This window comes from Camellia sinensis, unplaced genomic scaffold (genome assembly GCF_055761805.1).
Source record: "Camellia sinensis isolate YWXY unplaced genomic scaffold, ASM5576180v1 Unanchor1, whole genome shotgun sequence".
Lineage (NCBI taxonomy): Eukaryota > Viridiplantae > Streptophyta > Magnoliopsida > Ericales > Theaceae > Camellia > Camellia sinensis.
Window position 1 is genome coordinate 16,164,614 of NW_028128987.1, and position 16,772 is coordinate 16,181,385.

The window sequence follows — 16,772 nt, forward strand, 5'->3', positions numbered from 1 at the left end:
ATTCGCACTCATGGTGGCTCCAAATCAAATCGATTACATATGTATGTATAAGTGTCAACGAAGAAAGTAAATTCTAACGCTGTGTTTGGTTGGAAGATTTGGAATGGGAAAGGAAAAATGTGTGTGAAATTATGTGAAATGTAGATATATTTTATTCACATTTCACCTACCTTTTCTATTTTTCTTTCCAAATCCCTTATCAAATCTCCTAACCAAACACAACATAAAAGTATCGATAATAAAAGCAAGCTTCTTTAAATTCAATTGGAAATGAAAAGTGGGTTTGCCATCATTGGATTTGTTTTGATAGCAATAGCAGTAGCAGGGGTGGCGGCATTGAAGAGCAGAACTCGTATACTGCCATTTGGCTCTATATTACAGATCTCTTTTAGATCTCAGATCTGAGATCCTCGGTAGTGGCGGAGGAAGAGAACGAGGAAAAAGAGCCATCAATGATGGAAAGACAGAAATGAGAGAGAGAGAGAGAGAGAGAAAAGTTGAGCAGGTAGGATTTTTGGGTTTAGCAAGTAGAAACACGCGTGTCTTTCCTAGAGAGAGAAAGATGGAAAATATAGGTAGTTTGATCATTTTGCACAAGTATGTCATAAGCGCGTGAATTTTAAGTCAAATAAAATTTAAATTTAGATTTGTGAGCTAAGAAAAAAAAAAAAAAAAAAAAAAAAAAAGAAGGTCAATAAATTGTCAATCATTAAAAAAAAACCTATTTTTTTGGATCAAAAATTAATAAACATGGAAAAACTCTTTTAAGATTAAAATAATTTCAATGAGTTGTATTTATAGCATATGTCAAGTTGGATGCGTGGAAAAATAATTTCAACAAAGTTCATATATATATATATATATATTTGCATGAAGTCAATGAATTCTCATATTTAACGCTAATCTTATTTATTCTTTCTATAAATAAATAGTATTGATCTGTTTGTTTTCAATAAATAACATTAATCTCTTTTTAAATTTAGAAAAAATATAAAGTCTCACAAATTTAACATAATTATATTGAATTTCTTTGAGTTTAATTCACATGACTCTTTGATCCATTTTCATCAATAATCCATTAGTTATAGATTGAAGAAAAAAAAATATATTCCTTTGCTTGTTTTTTGTTTTTCAAAAATACTTTTTAGAAAATTCTACTTTCTTGTTTTCTATATTTTTTTTGTTTTTATTATTTTTTTAATATTTTAAGTAATTTTTTTTAATTTTTAGACACACCTAACATAAATACACATAAAAAATATAATTTTTGTGAAAAAACTCTTTTAAAAATTTAGTAAATACCAAAAATAAAAAAATTAAAAAAACGAGAATTCAGTATATTTTTTATATTTTTATGTATTATTAATTTCTTTAAATATTTTTTTATATTTTTTTTTACTTTTAGATATATCTAAGTAAGGTGCATCTAAAAAAGTAAAAAAAAAATGCTTAAAAATTTAAAAATATTCACTAAAAACAAAAAAATACGAAAAACAAAAAACTCAATTTTCAAAAAACTTAATCAAAAATCTCAAACCAAATACACACATTATATTTTTTACAATGAAATATTTATTTTACTTTATTTATGATTATGTTTTTATAAAATCATTAAGGGTAGGCATGGGATGGCCGAGCCCATATTATATAATAACACTTAAAATCACATCCCAAGTTCGGTTATAGAAAATATTACACAATTAATCAAAAATCTCAAACTATAAACTCAATTATAGTTAATTTAATTATTTGCATGCCTCTTTAAACTATTCAAGAGTAGTAGTTCAAATTTATAACTATTACACAATTTGTAATACATAATTGACGCTTATAGAAAATAAAGTTAAATATTGTAAAACATATATATATCTGCATATTTATAGAAGTATATTGTGTAATATAATTTGTCCGCGAAATGGGCTAAGTTCGGCTTGAAGCACTCTTCTCAAAGTCGTCCCATATTATAATTGGGGTTAAAAATTTTGCCCAACATAGTCCTATGGTCAAAATTATAATCCCAAACCCTATAAATCATGAGCGGATTTACTAAGTCATCATGTCAATATCTATTTAACCTTGCTAAAAGAGAGGTCTATGCAATTATATTAAAATTATAAAATTTATTATATTTTCTCTAAACTTTAATGTTATATTTGTTTTAGTATGATGAAATTGGACTAATAATTTGATAAATCCCACATAAATCATGTTTGTTTTGAAATAATGCCGCGTGACAAACAATTGAAAAGTAGAATAATGGAGTACAGAGAGGAGCTATACTTGTATTGTATTTCAACTCCACCAGTTGGACAAGTTAAAGAGAAAGAATATTGGTCTCGAGTCAAGGCTAGAGATGTTAGTGATTTGCCAGACCTCTTTGAGCTTGAGTTGTTGGGCTGTGACGCCCCAAAAATTTTTTTTTTTTTTTTTTTTTTCTTTTGAAACGTCATAAGATTTTAAATAACAATAACTTGCTAGATAAAATTTTAACTACTAGTTAGGAACTTTTAAGTTTTTACAAAGTCAAAGTCCAACGACAGAATAAAACTACAAGTTCACACACAACGTCACAACATAGTTTAATCCTAATACAAGGGATAACATGATTTTATTCTGACAAAATATTGGCTCTAAGTCAGCCAAGGTTCGATATTGGCAGCAGTTCCAATTTCAGCCTCAGTCCCTTCTTCAACATAATCTGGCATGAAACGCCAGGGCAACAAAATATATGCCATGAGTTTTGCAACACAGTAAGAAAACGTAACCAACCTACCATTCTTTTTAAGAGACAAATAATAATATTCTAAACATGAGATAACAATATAATTATACACAGAAATTACAACCATTAAAATAGTTTCAGTAATTTTAATAATTTAGGTGACACTCGAAATCTCACCAAAGAGATTTAACTCACCAACCACTAAGCATGGCAACGGTTAATTTGAAACCCTCCCTTGGTCAAATATTTAAGTGTTACCAACCGTAACTACCAGGGATGCCCACGTCCGGAGTTATATACCCAAGTAGTGGCATCCGTGGTCTGCCCCAAGGAAACGGTCTGCCAGGGGTAAGCAACCTCCCTGTGTGCCACCTGCACATCCACCCTTATTCCATAACCGAATACCGAAAAGGGTTCAAATAAGTCCCATGCCATCTTAGAGTTTCGCAACACAATTTACGTGAGAATTCTCAAAACCGGGGCTCACCCTGAACAACCGGTGTTAACCGTCAACTCTTAATTCCGTACAGTCTTTAAACCAAGACTCACCCCGAACAACTGGTATTAACCGTCAATTGTTAACTTTGTATATGTCGTTAATCATTTCAGTTAATTTTGATATTAATCACAAATAACTCCAAATTTTTAATCACAAGTAATGTTATACCAACTCATTAAAATTCTCAATCATAAAATATTGCATGTGTCACACAATACTAAATAAAAGTACAGAATTTAAATAAACAATTTATTTAAACCATGGTATGATATAATAACTTAGATACAAGAATTAAACCCTAAACACACACATGCACAAATTTTTGATTTACAAAATTAGACTAGCATAATATTAAAGTGGTGATTTTATTTTGTCCAGAAAAATTTTCAGAGTATAAACCTTGCAAATAAAATTATAAATACATTACTTATACAACTCTAAAATTCATATCAATCTACAGGATACTCAATAAGCATGTTATGGTTATTTTTCAGAAAGAGTTTTCCAAAAATAACTTATAAATAATTCTAAAGCAATTCTAAGGGTGTTTATGACACAGATTTGTCACATTTCCTTACATTAATTCCATGCTTAAATTTATAGATCAAACCCATAATCTAAAAATTTATCATGAAACTAGACTTCTCAAATTTCATCTTTTAGTTAGAAATTTCCAGATTTGGCTTAGTATAGAATTTTAAATAAATTTTCAAATACATGGTAAAATCTGTCTCACAGTTTCAGATTTAGTTAGAAATTTGTATAAATTCGTAGAAAGCTCGAAAATTGTTTCCAAAAATTTCTGGATAAACTAGACATCATTATCAACAACTCTGTAGAAGAAATCATCTCAAAATTCTGAGTATAAAATGTCTAAAAATTTGGGTAACATGCTGGCAGATTCAAGACAGATTATTCTCAACACTGTTTCAGATTTAGTTAAAAATTTGTATAAATTCGTAGAAAGCTCAAAAATTGTTTTCAAAAATTTCTGGATAAACTAGACATCATTATCAACAACTTTGTAGAAGAAATCATCTCAAAATTCTGAGTATAAAATTGTCTAAAAATTCGGGTAACATGCTAGCAGATTCAAGACAGATTATTCTCAACACTGTTTCAGATTTAGTTAAAAATTTGTATAAATTCGTAGAAAGCTCAAAAATTGTTTCCAAAAATTTCTGGATAAACTAGACATCATTATCAACAACTTTGTAGAAGAAATCATCTCAAAATTCTGAGTATAAAATTGTCTAAAAATTCGGATAACATGCTGACAGATTCAAGACAGATTATTCTCAATACTGTTTCAGATTTAGTTTAAAATTTGTATAAATTCGTAGAAAGCTCAAAAATTGTTTCCAAAAATTTCTGGATAAACTAGACATCATTATCAACAACTTTGTAGAAGAAATCATCTCAAAATTCTGAGTATAAAATTGTCTAAAAATTCGAGTAACATGCTGGCAGATTCAAGACAGATTATTCTCAACACAGTTTTAGACAATGTATCAAATGTACATAATCGGAAAAATTTCAATTATATAAAAAAAAATGAGAGGGTTGAGAGGGTTTTCTTTCTTAGTAATAGAGTGACAAAATGGTTGAGAATTTTGGCTTCTTTAATCTCCTACTCTTCTTCCTCTCCTAACACCAAGCTTGGTGGCTTTGGGGATTTCTCTCTTCTTTTTTTTTTTTTTTTTCTTTCTCACCGGATGCTTGCATGCACAAGGAAGGCTTGCATGCATATAAATATTGAAAACATCTCTCTCTCCCTCTCATTCTTTCCATTATTTTATTTTCTAAAAAACATTCCATTCCCTTTCTCCAAGTTCTAAGAATAAGCTTTCCTTAAATTTTATGGTTTCCTAATTTCTAAGAGATGGTGGGTTTGGTAGGAACTATGGGTTGTTTGCCCATGGTTTGTTTGTTTGTATTATTATTATTATTATTATTATTTTTTTTTTTTGTGTGTGTGGGTTTCTGAAAATTGACACACTAAGATTTTTAACTAAGGTATTTAGTAAGAATAGTTATTATATTGAATCATAATTAAAATAATTTATAAACAACAAATATTGAACACCCACAAAATTATTATTCTTAATAATGTCTTGTTAGTGATTGAATTGAGTCAATTTAAAACTAACTTTTACACTAATGTATAATTCAGATAGACTGTAGACAAAATTAATTAATAAATTTTCTTTAAAGAATAATTAAAAGATGGGTTTTCACATGAGCAATCATGAAGGATATGGGAAAGCCTCCTCAATTGCATTGTTTTTATTTATTTTTTATTTTTTAAAATTAAGTTGAGTTAAAATAAATATTAAAAAATTGTTTTTAAAATTTTAAAATTATTTTTCTATAAACATTAAAAAGATGTATTTTAATTTTTTTATTTTTCAAACCAAATTAACTTTTAGTGTTATTTAAAATATGAAAACGAAATTAAAGTAGCACAAATTTTCTGAAGAAAAATTTTAAGTTGTTCAGCCAGCTAGCCAAATGAACTGTTTAATTTAATCCAAGGGCTAGCTGGAACTTTCCAAATCCAAGACCAGTTGTGGAGTTGGAGAATTTCAAAAAACTGAAAAAAAAATTCAAAATAATTGTATTTTATTTGCACCGAAAACAAACCGTGCGTTTTTTTTTTTTTTTTAAAGTTAAAATTATTTTGAGTTGGTTTTATTAGTTTATAATTTTTTCAAAAAATAACCCCTCCGCTACCTGAATTTATCCAAATATGTTTTTTTAAGGGAAAATCGGTCTAGGGTCCCTCTTCCACTTTTCGTAATGGAAGAGATCCACAAAATTATTTTTTGATATCTAAGGTCCCTAAACATATATCAGATGAAAGTTTCACTGGCTCATCTCTTTCCACTCACTGAAAGACCTCTCGATCATCTTCAACACTAGACAATTCGATTTACACAAACTCAATTTGACCGATTCAATGATCGGAAACTCCGAAACCAAACTTCAATTAGAAACCCTAGGTTTGTCCGGGATTCAACACTGCGATTACGGCCTCAGTTGGCTCTGGAGGAGTTGTAAACAGCTCAAGAAACTCCAATTGCGAAGCTGCTATGCAATCGGCGATGAATCATCACTCTCATCGTTCGTCGAATGCTTAATTGGTCTCCAAGAAGTGGAATTGTGGACATGTAGGGCGATAATCAACGAGGTTCCTCTTCCTCCTCCTCTTTCATACACTTTCTCATTCTAGGGTTTCAAGTTCTTGAACCCCTTCAATTTCATTTTAATTCATCATCCCCTGTTTTCCCTACTATTCCGTCAAGCTTTTACAGTCTATTTCATACACTTTCCCTACTCTTCTGTCCCTAATGCTTTAGATTTGCACCTTACAATGAACAAGTGTGATGATCAATCTGGGAAGCAAGATGCAAAAGAACAAGAAATGGAATGTCTGGTTGTAGGAGATGCAGCTGTTTCAGAGCCTGGGGAGACTAAGAGTTTTGGGGAGGAAAAAATTTCAACTTCTTCTATGTTTGAAACAGATGCTTTAGTTCCTGAAATTGAAAAGACTGAGAAGCAAGATGTAGAAGCACAAGCGAGCAATGATCTTATTTTGCAGGATGCTCTTTTGAAGCACTGGTGGACAGACATGGATGAAAGATTATGCATGGATGGAAGACTCTGGATGCTCTTTTGTATGTTTTATGGACAGAGAAAAAGTTCCTTTATCACATCATACATGGATGGAAGATTCTGCTTCTAGTGGACAGCCATCTACTTGTTGTGAACCAGAATTTCTCTGTGAAGTCCAGAGAAAATTCGACCAGAGAAATTCTCTGTGAAATGTGAAGTTTAGAGAAAATTGGACCAGAGAAAATCTCTGTAAACTAGAATTTCTCTGTGAAGTCCAGAGAAAATTCGTCTAGAGTCTCTAGATCGAATTTTCTCTGACTAGTTGAGTCTAACTGATTCAATTTCCCCTTCTACAGCTTGTATTATATCTGTCAACTACACAAATGATGTGTTCTTGTACATGTGTGCTTTTGGTATTGTTGTTGTTTCTTGGTAATAAAGTTTGTGCAGCATTTGTGCTGTTTGGTTACTGATATAGAGGTTGATGAAGATGTCGAACAAGAAGATAAACCTGGAGTTCAAAACCTCAGCATCTCTGTGTTCTACAAGAGGCAAAGTAGTCAAGTAAAAGTCCTTTTCATCTCATTATTGCTCCAAGCCTTCACTTCCAACTCGGCCGAATCCAGTGACCGTGACGATAATTCGGGCTTAAGCATTAGCGATTGTATGGAAAAGTGCTGGAACAATTGCAGTTGTGTTGGGTTCACCACAAGCAATAGCAATGCTAGTCCAGAGAAATTCTCTGGGTTTCAAATTAAGCATTCCAGGTTCCAAATTGTGAATTGAATTTTTTTTTTTTCATTTGAAGTTGAAACCAGAGAAATTCTCTGGTTTTTTAATTGAATTTTCTCTAGGTTGAAACCAGAGAAATTCTCTGATTTTTGAACTAAATTTTATCAGGGTTGGTCCAGAGAAATTCTTCCCAGAATTTCTCTGGACCAATTTTCTCTGTGACGTGAGATGATGATAATGGTCATGATTCGACGCTGAAGAAGTTGCAGAACTCTCCCATTAATGGAAGACTGAAGCGAAAATATAAAGGCCACGAATTGTATACGAAACACAATGGTAGAAAGAATTTTGAATTTACAGCCAATACATTGTTTTTTCTTAGGAATTGGGAAGAACTTGCATCAAGTGATAAAAGGGAAGGGGAAAAAAAAAAATCATTCGTAAACTTCTTCAAGATAAAAAAGACATTTCTTGATTATCAGTGCACAAACATTCACCAAAAATATGCATGGTGTATGTGTGGCTCCCTCTGCATAAAATTCTGAGAATAATTAGATTTTCCAGAGAAATTTGGACTGAAATTTCTCTGGACCAATTTTCTCTGGACTGAAATTTCTCTGCACTAATTTTCTCTGGACTGAAATTTCTCTGGACCAATTTTCTCTGGACTGAAATTTCTCTGGACCAATTTTCTCTGGACTGAAATTTCTCTGGATCAAGGTTGAGGGACCTTAGACATTATGAAAATATTGTTGATGGACCTTAGACATCATAAAAATATTTGATGTCCTTTATGCTATAAAATCATAAGATCAAGGACCTTAAAAAAAAACCCCTTTTTTTAATAGAAAAGATCTCCCCGAAATCTAATGGAAAAAAAAAAAAACAGAAAAGATCTCCCATCATTTTGTTAAATTATGTTTTGATATTCTTACGTCCGAATATGAGTGTTTTAGAACATAAATACAGAGATGTTTTGCAAAGTTGGTAAAAAGTTAACTTTTGACTTTTTATCAAGGTTTTTAGTTTTTTAGAAAGTAATTTGAGAAGTTGGTAAAATGTTAGTTTTTAACTTTTTGATTTAATATTTGTTTATGGTGTCAAATCAAATTAAAATGACCAAAATACCCTTACCCAACAAAAGAATTTTTTTTTAAAACTTTTTTATCATAGGCCCAAATTTGTAATTTTAACACCTGCGTTTTTGCTCTCCCCAAATGAAAATTCACTGCGTTTTTGGTTGCCAGCTTTTTTGGCATTGGATAAAAAACGCGACTTTTTTCATAACTTCCCAAAATGACACGCAGTCACTTTAGTGGATATTCGTTTGTCGCACAATACTTCAAACGTACTCTTCCAGTTAAGTCATTCTGCTTTAATTCTATAGATCACATCTACTCTAATCTCCCCAGCTGTTGTAATAATCGATCATAAATAATGAAAATGTTGCATGGGATAGAATGTTGAGCAACTAAAAAACAATCTATATAATAAAGGAAAAAGGTTTTTGAATTTATGTCAAAAATGTATCAGAGATACATTTCAATTAAACGCCTGAGATGATTCCTAATAAATTTCTAACGGTTGAGATCAATTTCTTTCCCTCCCAAACACTCTCTGCTCTCTCTCTCCCACGTCTGCCCAAAACCCATTCTCTTCAACACTCTCTCTCTCTAACGTTCTCTCTTCAACATTCATAATCTTCTTCAAGATTAGGGTTTCAAAATTCTTTCTCTTTTGAAACTGGCGACCAGAGGTAGCAAATCAGAGAAACCTAAGATAATCTTCCAACAATTTGATTCAAACAGAGATGGACCAGCTCACCACCACTGCCGTTGCTCATTATCACTGTCGCCATTGATCACCATCAGTTTTCGAAATTGCAAGGTATTTTACATTCAGTTCTTCCATTTTTTGTCTGTCTTGATCACTATTTTAGGTTGAATTTCCATGGGTTCCCTACAGTCCAAACCTCAAAACAGAGGTATTTTACATTGAGAATCCTGAGGCTTCAAGTTTAGGGCAAAATTTTTTCTTCAATTCTTTCTTCAATTCTTTCTTCAATTCTTCAATTCTTTGAGAATCTTGAGGCTTCAGTTTTAGGGCGAAATTTTGAATTAATCATAGTTGTCTGTCATCACATTCCTTTCAATTTCAACAAACAAAAAGAAACAACATTTAGCAACCAAGGGTTAATTTCACTTTTATCCCCCTTACAATATCACTATTTTTCTACTTCATCTCTAAACTATCAATCTCATCTAAAGATTTCATCACATTCATTTCAATTTCGACAAACAAAAAAATTTTGATCTTTGTTCATATGGTCCAAACACCCATTAAATTTGTTGTGGGTGTAATTTGTTCAAAATAGTAGGAAAATTGAGTGTATCCCCACTCCCATCCCATATTAGTATTTCAAGAGTATTTAGAACCCATTTCATGAATTAGCACCCATTTCCCATTAAAAAATCAAACATTTCATAAATCAAACCTATTTAAACTGAAATAAACACAGATTGGGGCATCTAAACTGAAATAAACACAGATTGTGGCATCTAAATAAACACAGATTGTTTAAACTGAAATAAACATAAATCAAACTGAAATAAACAGATTCATGAATCTAAATTGGGACATCTTCAGATTTAACTAATGAAACCCAATAAAACCCATAACATCACAGATTTCAATTTCAACAAACAAAAAGAAACAACATTTAGCAACCAAGGGTTAATTTCACTTTTATCCCCTTTACAATTAACTGGTTTGTCTATATGGTTGTCAAGATCATCATTGAGTGCATGAACTGGTTGTTTATCTTTGCTCTTTATTACTGTTGTTGGTTGATTACTAAATCGCAAACTTGTTTGAACAAAAAGGGCAAGACTTGGTGTATATTATTATATGTATAATATATATAATCAAATCAATTTGAATGCTTGGAAGCTTGGAAGCTATCTCCTATGATCAAGCAATCCTTATTCTCACATTCACTGTATATTTTTTCTCTGCTCTGTGAGTCCTTGATATTGGTTTGGAATTCGAAGGGACTCAATAAACAGTTTATTTCTTTATTTATTATGAATAGCATTTAGATAGCCAAATAACAGAGGACAAAACATTTTTCCAAACGAGTTCACTGAGCCATTTCCATTTTCTCTATCTAGAAAATAAATATTTTAAAATAATACAAAACAGTCTCTAGATTTTGAATAAAATATACTTGATCATAGGAGGATTGCGGTTATGAAGATAATTATTCCCTTAGCCTACAGAAAACAAATGCAAATAATTAAGCCCAAAAAAATAAAATATACAGATGCCACTGTCAATTACGACAATGAAAAGAAAAAAAAATTAAACAAAGATGAATGCCTCCATCATCATTTTGATGATACAGGAAGATGTGCATAGGGGAGGAAAAACACCATACGGGTCATTTTCCATACTATTATTAATTTATGGGTCATTTAGTTTCCATTCTCTCTCAGCTTTTGTAGTTTCCTTCTTTACCCCATCAAAGCTCACTCCAGTAGGTTATTTCTCTCAAATTTTGTTGTTTTGTTGTTTTAGCTTTTAATGTTATGGTCTGGTGTGTTATTGTTATTGTTCTGTATTTTTTTCTTCAGTTCTTCAGTTCTTTGTGGGTTATGTACATATTGTTTTTAGGCTTTGAGAGCATCCCTTCCTGGGAAATTTATATTTTAAAGTTTCCTTTTCCTCTTCCCTTTCTGCCTCTGTTACATTAATTTTGTTTCCTACCAATTGACTAAATGAAGAATTATGTTCGAAATCAAAATTTCATTAATTTTTTAGATAACTAAATGAATAATTCTGTTCTTCCTTGCCGATAGAAAATTTACCAACTGGAATATAGGAAGAATTTCCTTTGCTGCAATTCAAACAACGCTGCTCTCCTTCGGCTCCCATCGAACTCGCACTCGCAAGGTAAGATTTCAAATTCGCTCCCTTTCTTTGCTCTTCATCGCTGTGTTGAGTTGTTTGAATTTGTTGTTTGAATTGCTTGAATTCTGTTTGACGTGAATCCTTGATATTGGTTTGGAATTTTAGCAAAAATCTGATTGCAGTGGCGTTTATTAAATTTTTGGTTATATAAATTGTTATTAAGTCCCTCTCTTCTGTTATTGAGTCCCTTCGAACTCGCACTCGCACTCGCACTCGCAAGGTAATTTCAGAATTTTTTTTGCGGATTATGTTGATTACTCTCCTTTGTTATTGAGTTTATTTATTCCATTGTGGATAGCATTTAGATAGCCAAATTTCATTTAATGCAGTTGGATTCCCATATAAATCTGCATATGATCTCATTTGTCCATGTTGTGTTTTAACAACAAAACATTCTGCCAAACGAGTTCACTAAACAAAACAGTCTCTAGATTTTGGATAAAATATTAGATACCTTATCCTATATATATATACTTGATCATAGGAGGATTGCGGTTATGAAGATAATTCATTCCCTTTGCCTATAGAAAACAAATGCAAATAATGAAGCCTAAAAAAATATGATATACAGATGCCACTGTCAATTAAGACAATGAAAATAATCTATTTCCTTTCTCTTTCGTAGATGTAAGATTGTTCAGTTTAGTGTGTGCCAACACCAATAAATAGAATCTATTTATTACTTCTTTTAATTAAATTGTTAATTTCTTGATTATTAATTTCTTTTCCCATTTTTTATTATTAAATTGGTGTATTTTAATAAATTTCTTGATTTTTAATTTATCTCATTTGAAATATTGCATTCCAGTATAAAAATTGTTAATTTCTATGTTTGATAATAAAATATTGCATTCCAGTATAAAATTTGTTAATTTCTGTTTTCGATATTAAAGATTTAGATTTTGTAACCAATTTTTATTTTTATATAGTTATTGTAACAAATTTATTTGATATAAAAACGTGTAGAGATATGAGACAGCCTACGATTCCTTTGTTTTTTTTTCCAACTATGTCAACTCACAATTTCGTTATTCTTTTTTGTTTTCCTCAAAGACGTTCGGTTCATACTTGGCAAGGTAAGATTGTTTGTTTGTTTTGATTTCGGTTGTTTTTGGCTCATGGTTGTGTTTGTTTTTGTTTTTGGCTGGATTTGTTTTTGGCTCATGGTTGTGTTAGCATTTTTAGGTTCAAACGACGTTGCTCCTCCTCCGGCTCCCTTCGAACTAGGTAAGACTTCGAACTCGCTGTTGTGTTTTTCCCTTTATGAATTCTGAATTTTCGAACTCGCACTTGCAAGGTAATTTCAGAATTTGTTTGGATTATGTTGATTACTCTATGTTGTATTTTTTTTTAGGCAGATACATTGTGTTCTCTCCTCTATTATTGAGTTTATTTATTCTTTTATTTATTGTGTTTGTGTGCTCTGATTTTTGTTCCATTGTTAACAGCATTTAGATAGCCAAATTTTGTTTAATGCAGTTGGATTCCCATATAAAATGGCTGAGGTGTGTTCATCTGTAAATTCTCATTCAATTTGGCATACATGCACATGCACTCACACATGGATATATCTATGTCTAGGCTCTGTATGAGTTATTTACTTTGTGAGTTGTTCCATTGGGGTGTGAGGGAAAAAGCAAGAGACTAAATGCAAAAAATATTTGTCATTGATAGATTTTGCAGAGTATTGTGATACCAGAGACACCAATGTTTAGACCTCAATTTCCTCTCCAAGGTTTGTTCTCTCAAAAAATGGCTCATGTTAAACGTTTTTGACATTGTTGGTATGAAGAATTGAGAAAGTTAAGACTTTGATGAAGAATGTTTTGGTTACATCACAATTTCCTACATTCATCAATTGAACAAGAAGGGTAACACAACATCCAAAGGTAAAAGCAGTGTTGTCTGCACTGAAAATGGTTCAAGGCATGTTAGTATAAGTTCTCTCCTACGAAGGATTAATTTAGTAATATATTTGGGTGATCCACATGGAAATGAAATTATATATTTGATGTAGGAATAGAGAAGCTTTCAATAATATAAGGATCGTTTGTTTTTTAAATCATTGACTAGCAAGCATAGCATTGTAGCATACAGTACAATGAAGTAGAACTGTGGACAAAACATGTTTGTGTGCGTATACATGATATGAACTGCTTATCTGCAAGCCAGTAAATAATTGTGATAAAATAAACACTAATTTACAATTTCTAAGGTGCACAAAAGATCTTTTCCTGATTTGGAAACAAATTCTATCTGTCCAAACTAAACCAGTACATAGAAGTGATTAACGGATACTAGATTTTAGTTTGGTCCACTTCATGATGCATATAACTAAATGAAATAGTGAAATTCTGTGGGGATTACCTTGGCTTAGCAGTTAGGAGTAGTTAAAAAGTGAAAGACGCAATCATGTATTTCTATAATTATCTGATAAAATCTTTATGCCCTTTTGAGGAGCCTTATATTACCACTAGAATTAAGAAAGTGGAAAACAAAACGTTAAAGTCTGTAAAACAGGAACTAAAATGAAAACATAAACCAACAAGTTCTCTAAGAAGAAAAAAAAATTCAATATATTTTTTTTTAGTATCTTTATCAAAAAATAACACAAACTTCACAAATTTCAACATGATACATATAAATTACAATTATATTTTGATCGTAACATTATTTATACCGTGCCTTTAGGCACGGGCATATACTAGAGATAAGATAGGACTGTTTTTGAAAATATATAAAATGTATTAGAGATACATTTAAAATTAACGGCTGAGATGAATTTTAAGTATATATGAATGGTTCAGATTGGTTCAGATGAATGTTGATTGCCGCCTAATATACCCACATACCCATGTCTGACCCTATCCCCCTCTCACCTTCCCTCCCTCTCTCTTTCTCTGTTCTTCTTATTCAACAGAAGCAAAAAACACACCCGATGCTCCTCCACGTCTCAAACCCCCCTCACCTTCCAATCTGTGTAATTTGGGGTTTGATTTCCTATTTTTGGTGGCCAATACAGACTTATAGGTTAAATCTAACTTCACAATTGTATATTAAAGTTGTATTTATTAATTGTTTGAATTCCTGTTTATTGATAATTCGCAGTTTTCATTATTTTTTATCTCGATTACTATCTCTTCGCAGTGCTATGCATATGCATATCTATTTTACCTAACACAGGCCCTCCATTAGAAATGAGAAGCATAGTGGCAATGAGGTAAATAGTTTTTGAGTTTGTTCTATATCACATGATTCAAACTGTTATATTGTTATAGAAACAGGGATTGTGAGAGAAATATGGATTTAAAAATATAAATAAATAAAACTCTTAATGATTGATAGATTGGGGTAAATAGTATAATTATCACTTGGCTGGTTCTGTTTTTGATTAAATATTGTTCAGGTAATTTCAGTGTTTTTTTATGTTGTGTTTTACTCAATTTCTGTCTCTCCACTTCTCGTTCAGTGTTGCTACAATTCAAACGCATCGTTCTTCAGTTCAATAGAGGTAAGTTCTCCAGTTCGTTGTGTTAACAATCCAGTTCTTTGTGTTGATTGTTTATGGGCCAGTTACATTGTGTTATTTTAGATTGTTATTATTAGAATTCCATTCTCCCAAACCCACAATTTTTTGAATCAATCTAATACATTTTTTTGAATCAATCTAATACATTTTTTAAACAAAATATAAACCCACAATTTGTTTATTAAACCCATCCAACCACCAAGAACTACATTAGTTTTTTGAACTGGTTTGAGGAAGATGGTTGTGGTGACCAATTTTGTTGTAAACTAGTTAGAGTTGGTTTTTTTTATCGCACCATTTAGTGTTTTTCTCATTACCACTGGTTAGTTTTTTTTTTCCCCCCCCTATTAGTTAGTGTCATTTGGTTTTTTTTCCCCCTAATACAATTTGTTATAGTTTTGTATCTTCGTATAGTGACTTAATTAAAAGCCAACAGCTACTTTAGAGCCATACTCTCATAATTTTTTTACTAACAGCCTTAACTTCAATAATTGTATCTGCCTAGCTTCCCACATCGAATAACTTCCCACCTTTCACAAACACTCACCATCATGGACTTAGCCCATCTAGATTCAGCAAAAACAGAGGCTATCCCATCCAAATTCAGCATCCCATTTAGTGTAACATTTCTTTTGGAGCATTTTTGTTTTTTTTTTTTTTTTTAATTGGGCCAAAGGTCACTACATTGAGGGCGCTGAGTTGATCGATTCTGTTCTCGATGATGTTCGCAAAGAGGCTGATAATTGTGATTGTTCGCAAAGCAATAACAAATTGTGATTGTTTGCAAGGTAACTGTTCTTGGTAGCCATGTGCATGTAAAGCAGCATATAAGTTGTAGAAGTAAAGAAAACCCACCAAATAATCCCACAACCCACTCATTAGCCCTGTTTGGTAGAGCTGTGGGAAAATGCTTATAGCTTATGCCTAAACAGCTTATAGCTTATAACTTTCAGCTTAAGCTGATTTCCAGCTTATTCTTAAAGCATCTCCTGCCCCACTCAAAGAATAAGCTGATTTCTGACTTCCACAAAGCTATAAGCTATAAGCTATAAGTTAAACCAAACACATCAAAATAGCTTAAATTAAGCTGAAAGCTGAAATAAGCTGTAAATAATTTCTGCCAAACAGGCACATTGTTATGATATATTAATTGAAACGCACTTACTCATTGGTAGATCAAAAAAATCCATCAGATCACAACATGTTTCCTTTGGTAGTTGTGCGACCAAAGTTTTTGAAGCGTTGAAGCTTCAATCTCCAAGTAGTACGCTCATGCTTCTCAACATTATGTTCATTTTTTCCTTTCACTTTAATTTTGATGTCTTATAAATCTGTGTTTTTATCAAATTCTTAGCAGGTTAGCTTGGCATTGCAAAGTTCATAAGAGCATCCAATCTAGGTATTGTGGTTCTATTTTGTGGTCGAAAAATGGAAACTTTTGCACTAAATGCTTAATTTTCATGTTTTTTGTGGGTTTGACTATAAATTGTTGAACATGGTAAAGTTTGGGAGAATGGTATTGTATGAGTGGTGAAAAAAAACTATTGCTAAATAATATTTATCACATTGTTGATTGAAAATTCACAGTTTTGTTTATTTTGGATTCAAATTAATGTATACTGCAATCTTATGTGTTTTGATGCAATTGTTTGGATTTGATTTATTTGTTTGTTGTTAGATTTTTATTTTCTCATTGTAAGTGTACA